The sequence below is a fragment of the Oratosquilla oratoria genome, chromosome 18 (genome assembly GCF_046742065.1).
Source record: "Oratosquilla oratoria isolate Oo_2021 chromosome 18, ASM4674206v1, whole genome shotgun sequence".
Lineage (NCBI taxonomy): Eukaryota > Metazoa > Arthropoda > Malacostraca > Stomatopoda > Squillidae > Oratosquilla > Oratosquilla oratoria.
The window spans coordinates 22,400,509-22,408,008 of NC_134794.1; positions in this window are offsets into that span (position 1 = coordinate 22,400,509).

Genomic DNA, 7,500 nt, shown 5'->3' on the forward strand with positions numbered 1-7,500 from the left:
TGTTGGAGGAGGTAGTAGAGGAGGAAGTAGAAGGTATTGAAGTGAGAGACAGTGGAGGTGAAGCTGACAACTGAAGTGGAATTGGAGGTAGATGTGGAGGTACAAATGGAGGTAGAAGTAGAGGTGGCGAATAAGGTGGAGGTAAAGGTGTAGATAAAGGTGGAGGTAAAGGTGGAGGTGGAGGATGAGATGGGTCATGAGTCAGAGGAGCGCGAGCGGAGCGAAGAAGGAGGAGGAGGAGGAGGGGGAGGAGGAGGAGGAAGAGGAAGAGGAAGAGGAAGAGGAAGAGGAAGAGGAAGAGGAAGAGGAGGAGGAGGTGCCTGGCCGTGAGAAAGGCTGAGTGGTGGACTCAAGGTTCTGAAGGAGTTGGAAACTTCCTTCGGAGGTTAGAAGTGAGCCTGGGTGTGGGCGTGGGAGTGGTCGTGGAAGTGGTTGTGGAAGTGGGCGTAGGAGTGGTTGTGGTCGTGGGGGTGGGAGTGGGAGTGGGCGTGGGAGTGGGCGTGGGAATGGTCGTGGGAGTGGTCGTGGGCGTGGTCGTGGGCGTGGGAGTGGTCGTGGTTGTGGTCGTGGTCGTGGTTGTGGTCGTGGTCGTGGTTGTGGTCGTGGGAGTGGGAGTGGGAGTGGGTGTGGGAGTGGGCGTGGGAGTGGTAGTGGGAATGGTCGTGGGCGTGGGAGTGGTAGTGGGCGTGGGAGTGGTAGTGGGAGTGGGAGTGGGCGTGGGAGTTGTCGTGGTCGTGGGAGTGGTCGTAGTCGTGGGAGTTGGAGTGGTCGTGGTCGTGGGAGTGGGTATGGGAGTGGGAGTGGGCGTGGGAGTGGTAGTGGGAATGGTTGTAGGCGTGGGAGTGATCGTGGGCGTGGGAGTGGTAGTGGGAGTGGGAGTGGGCGTGGAAGTTGTCGTGGTCGTGGGAGTGGGCGTGGGAGTTGTCGTGGTCGTGGGAGTGGTCGTAGTCGTGGGAGTTGGAGTGGTCGTGAGCGTGGGAGTGGTAGTGGGAGTGGGCGTGGGAGCGGTCGTGGGTGTGGGTGTGGGAGTGGGGGTGGGAGTGGGAGTGGTCGTGGGAGTGGGAGTGGTCGTGGTCGTGGTCGTGGGAGTGGTCGTGGGAGTGGTCGTGGGAGTGGCCGTGGTTGTGGGCGCGGGTGTAGTCGTGGGTGTGGTCGTGGATGTGGTCGTGGCTGTGGTCGTGGGTGTGGTCGTGGGCATGGGAGTGGTCGTGGCCGTGTGTGGTTGTGGGTGTGGGCGTGGAAGTGGAAGTGGGCGTGAGAGTGGTCATGGTGTGGGAGTGGAGGTGGGTGTGGTCGTGGGTGTGGGCGTGGGAGTGAAAGTTGGCGTAAGAGTGGTCGTGGGCGTGGGAGTGGAAGTGGGCGTGAGAGTGGTCATGGGCGTGGGAGTGGGAGTGGGCGTGGGAGTGGTCGTAGTCGTGGGAGTTGGAGTGGTCGTGAGCGTGGGAGTGGGCGTGGGAGCGGTCGTGGGAGTGGGGGTGGGAGTGGGGGTGGGAGTGGGAGTGGTCGTGGGAGTGGTCGTGGGAGTAGTCGTGGGAGTGGTCGTGGGAGTGGCCGTGGTTGTGGGCGCGGGTGTAGTCGTGGGTGTGGTCGTGGATGTGGTCGTGGCTGTGGTCGTGGGTATGGTCGTGGGCATGGGAGTGGTCGTGGCCGTGTGTGGTTGTGGGTGTGGGCGTGGGAGTGGAAGTGGGCGTGAGAGTGGTCATGGTGTGGGAGTGGTCATGGTGTGGGAGTGGAGGTGGGTGTGGTCGTGGGTGTGGGCGTGGGAGTGAAAGTTGGCGTAAGAGTGGTCGTGGGCGTGGGAGTGGAAGTGGGCGTGAGAGTGGTCATGGGCGTGGGAGTGGGAGTGGGCGTGGGAGTGGGAGTGGTAGTGGAAGTGGGCGTGGGTGTGGTAGTGGGTGTGGGAGTGGTAGTGGAAGTGGGCATGGGCGTGGGTGTGGTCGTGGGCGTGGGTGTGGTCGTGGTAGTGGAAGTGTGCGTGGGTGTGGTCGTGGGTGTGGGTGTGGAAGTGGTAGTGGAAGTGGGCACGGGCGTGGGTGTGGTTGTGGGCGTGGGTGTGGGATTGGTAGTGAAAGTGGGCGAGGGTGTGGGAGTGGTAGTGGAAGTGGGCGTGGGTGTGGGAATGGATGTGGTTGTGGGAGTGGGCGTGGAAGTGGGCGTGGGTGTAATCGTGGACGAGTGTGGGAGTGGGCGTGGAAATGGGTTCTGGAGTGGGCGTGGGTGTAATCGTGGAAGAGGGCATGGAAGTGGGCCTGGAAGTAGGCTCTAAAGTGTGCGTGGAAGTGGACGCGGGCGTGGTCGTGGGAGAGGGAGTGGGTGTGGACGTGGTCATAGGAATGGGAGTGGGGGTGGACGTGGTCATGTTATTATTATTACTGTTATTATTATTACTATTATCATAATATATTTTATTTCTATTATCATTATTATTATCATTATTATTATCATTATTATCATCATTATTATCATTATAATTTGTTTGGTGAATAGTGAGTGAAACCTTCACTCACCTCAAGTTGCTTTACTCTGTTGCCGTCACCTTAATAGAATCACCTGGCGGCAGCCGGAAAAATAGGCAGTCGAATCGGAGGGCGTCAGTAAAGGTGGAAGGGTCAAGGGATTTTCTTTTGCAAGAGACCAGGCGATTTCATTCATGCCAAAGGGACCCAGAAGGTCAAATGTGATGGGCCGGCGTGAGGGTAGCTGGCGTGAGGAAAATTAAAAGGAAAAGTGTCATGGCATCTCGTCTCTCTTGTACAGATTAGCTCCAATTTTATCCGCGGATCATCACTTGTACCCGTTGCATGCTCGGGGGTGTCGTCGCCCCTTCGCTCGTCCTCTGCACCCGCCTGCTCGTCGTGGCCACGTGCGCGTAACTGCCGAATGTGTAGCATCGAATCTACGTTTGTTTACACTATTCCCTCTCTCTTTTATCTTTTCATTTGCTATTAATGTGTGCGTGTGTGTGTGTGTGTGTGTGTGTGTGTGTGTGTGTGTGTGTGTGTGTGTGTGTGTGTGTGTGTGTGTGTGTGTGTGTGTGTGTGTGTGTGTGTGTACGCTCGTGTACGTATGATGGCACAGAGATCGGAAAGGTCCTCTTAAGTCCGTAAGTTCTCGTGAGGTCGTGAGTTCTCTTGACACTTCACCTAGAGTGCGTGAGGTCGTGAGAATAAGTAGCAGGTGGTAAGATGGGGTTGGACCCGTGAGATACCGCCGATGACGGAGGGGATGTGAGGCGACGACAGTCGTCGATCAATATTCGTTCGTTCGTTCATTCATACATTCATACATACATACATACATACATACATACATACATACATACATACATACATACATACATACATACATACATGCATACATTTCTCCACAAGAGAAAAATAATTTTTGTAATAAGAACTTACTAGTGCTTCCTTTTCATGAGAGTATGGCAGGACTACCAAAAATACTTAAGGAATTCAACATAAATGTAGTCTTTAAAAACAATAGCACAGTTAAAAATATTCTAATTGAAAATTCTCCACATAACACTGAAGGTTGTGTATACACAATTCCTTGCCTGCATTGTCAAAAATTTTACATTGGACAAACTGGCAAGGACTTACAAACAAGGATAAACCAACATAAATACAGTGTGAGAAGTGGTCAAGTGTCTAGTGGGATTTTTGTTCATGTGAGGGACCAAGATCATTTGATTGACTGGAAGAATGCTAGTAAAATAACTTCTTGTAATTCCTTTATTGAAAGGAACATAATTGAATCAAGCCAGATAAAGCAAACTTTTGACCAAAATATCAACCTAAGCCTAGGTATGTACAGGCTTGATAACTTTATTTCAAAGAAAATCGTTACATGTTTTCCTGCTCGGACATTTGGTCCATCTGTGACCTGAGGACTGTTGGCAATTTTCTCAGGCTTGCGTGATACTTTTTCCCGTGTTCCCTAATTTTGTCTTTACTTCTGTATATATACTGTCTGTATCTCATTTTCTGTATTCCCTTGATGATGTCTTAAATAGACGAAAACGTTCGGACTACGTTTCTTATTTACCAGTGGTTTTTTCTGCAAATCATATTCACGTGTCTTTTGTGAAATACTGCAAAACATATATATATATATATATATATATATATATATATATATATATGTGTGTATATATATATATATATATATGCATATATATGTGTGTATATATATATATATATATATATATATGTGAGTAGAGAATAAAGAATGTAATTCACGGTTTAGAATAAAAAAGTCTCCTTTTATATTCGAAGGACGAGGGAACAGTTATTTTCAATAGTCTCTGCCCTGCATGGAGGTAACCCTGTTCCTCCTTCCAACTCCGTTCCTCATTCTCCTCCTTTTCCTCCTCCTCCTACTCCCGATCTTGACAACGAAGAACGACCCTGCAGGTCGCTTTCCTACTATTTTTGACGACTGGTGGTCGATTCGCTTACAAATCCCTCAATTGGCGCTCTCCCGGTCTTATCTGGTGGGCGGTCGGCACGATATTTGAAAAGTCTAGGTCTCGCCGGGGAAATAAAGAAAGAAATAAGAGATGGGCAGATTAATCTCCGGTTGAAAACCACTGCACTAGGAAAGAGTTTATTCCAGTGAATTTTTCTAACCATGTTTTGTTTATAGGAAGACCAACTAACATGAGATAGATAGGACAATTTACAGTAAAAAGCAAAATACATTTATTTTTTAAAACGGATATGAGGGCGCCACAGACTTAAATTTCTCTCTCTCTCTTTCACACACACACACACACACACACACACACACACACACACACACACACACACACACACACACACACACACACACACACGCACGCGCGCACACACACACACACACACACACACGCACGTACGCACGCACACACACACGCACGCGCGCACACACACGCACGCACACACACACACACACACACACACACACACACACACACACACACACACACACACACACACACACACACACACACACATATATATGTTTGTATATATATATATATATATATATATATATATATATATATATATGCGTGTGTGTGTGTTTTACACGTGTAAAGGAGAGGAGAGAAGAGAAAAGGAGAGAAGATGAGAAAAGAGGAGGGGAAAGGAGAGAAGAGGAGAGGAGAAGAAAGGAGAAAAAAAGAGAAGAGGAGAGAGTGACCAAATTTTCACATTGAATGAGAATCAGACAAGAAACAATGGTCTCAAACTGTCCGGAAATAGATTCAATTTGGAAGTAGGTAGAAACAACTTTGCCAACCGTGTAGTTAATGAATGGAATAAACTTCCTGCAGGTAGTGCAATGTAGTTCAGTTCGAAGCTTTAAGAATCATTTAGATAAATACCTAAGTAAGATGCTGTAATTATTATAATTTATGTTATATTATTTGTTTTTGTTTTGTTATCATTTGTCTGTCTGATTTTCATTTATTATTAGTTATATGTCAATTTATTATCATTTACTATTTACCTGTTGTTTGTTATTCAACTATACCAATGCATTTATTTATGTATTTTAATTGTTATTTACATTGTTAGTTTTAATTTATTATTAATATGATTTTTTTTTTTTTTTTTTTTTTTTTTTTTCTTTTTTTTTTTTTGCATCCGACCTAGATATGGATCAAAAGGTCTCCTGTCGGCATGCTTTGCCTTTGTAATCCTTTGTTGAGAGAGAGAGAGAGAGAGAGAGAGAGAGAGAGAGAGAGAGAGAGAGAGAGAGAGAGAGAGAGAGAGAGAGAGAGAGAGAGAGAGAGAGAGAGAGAGAGAGAGAGAGAGAGAGAGAGAGAGAGAGAGAGAGAGAGAGAGAGAGAGAGAGAGAGAGAGAGAGAGAGAGAGAGAGAGAGAGAGAGAGAGAGAGAGAGAGAGAGAGAGAGAGAGAGAGAGAGAGAGAGAGAGAGAGAGAGAGAGAGAGAGAGAGAGAGAGAGAGAGAGAGAGAGAGAGAACGTTCCCACGAGCTACAATGTCTGTCGCGACACCCCATGATGGCGTGTTCTGCAGAACCAAAGTTAATATTTTAAACATTATGAACAACTTCCGTGAATTCTCGATTTTAATAATTTCGCTACGATGATGCTATTTAGAATTTTTTTTCTGGTTAACGCGACGTGATTTCATTCATTTGAGAGACTGTGTTCCCGTTGATGGCCGTCGTATCCTTCCATGCATTTTGCACCAGACCCGCTTATCGTATTGGTGATCGATGAAGCTGAATAGAGAGTGTGAAAAGTAACATTATGCCTTTGGCGAAGGTTTGTTTAGGTGAGGTGCACCTGGTGCTGTCGTCCGCTGGAAAATGACTCGAAGTTCATGGAAGCTTCTGTTTGTTCTGGAAAGAGCTTCTCGGGGAGGTGTTTAAGTCGCAGAGAACACAGACACACGCACATGCACACACACACGCACACACACACACACACACACACACACACACACACACACACACACACACACACACACACACACACACACACTCACACTCACACTCACACCCACACCCACCCACCCACACACACACACACACACACACACACACACACACACACACACACACACACACACACACACAGACACATACACGCACACATACACGCAGACACACGCAGACACACGCACACACACGCACACAGGCACACACGTGCACAAGCACACAGGCACACACAGGCACACGCGCGCACACACACACACACACACACACACACACACACACACACACACACACACACACACACACACACACACACACACACACACACAGAGACACACACACGCACACATACACGCAGACACACGCAGACATACGCACACGCACACGCACACACACGCACACACACACACACACACACACACACACACACACACACACACACACACACACACACACACACACACACACACACACACACACACACATACACACACACCATGGGTGGGTTCTTTTACGGGCAGTGACGTTTTGTGTGTGTGTGTGTGCGCGCGCGCGCGTGTGTTCATATGTACATGTGCGTGTGTGTGTATGTTTGTGTGTGCGCGCATATGTGCGTATGTGTGTGTATGTTTGTGTTAGGGATAACTTTGATATTTTTCTCTCATTAGCATCTTAAAACCATATAATCGCCTCAGTGCAGCCCACTGAAGCCATTTGTCTGTGCATGTATCGCCGTTGGATTTGCAGTGTTAATCCCTGTTCGACGGACCGTCATGCCAGTGTTACACTCTCCGGCGTCGCCGTTGCGTCTTGCTGTTAGTTATGGCAAAGTCTCAAAAGAACATAAGAACATAAGAATAAAGGAGACTGGAAAAGACCATAAGGCCTACACTAGGCAGCTCCGTATCCATCACCACCTGTCATCCCCATCCATAAAGTTGTCTAATCGTTTTTTAAAACAACTGATAGTATCAGCGCTTACTACATGGTTACTAAGTTTATTACATTCATCGACCACCCTATTATTAAACCAATTCTTGCCTATTTCCTTC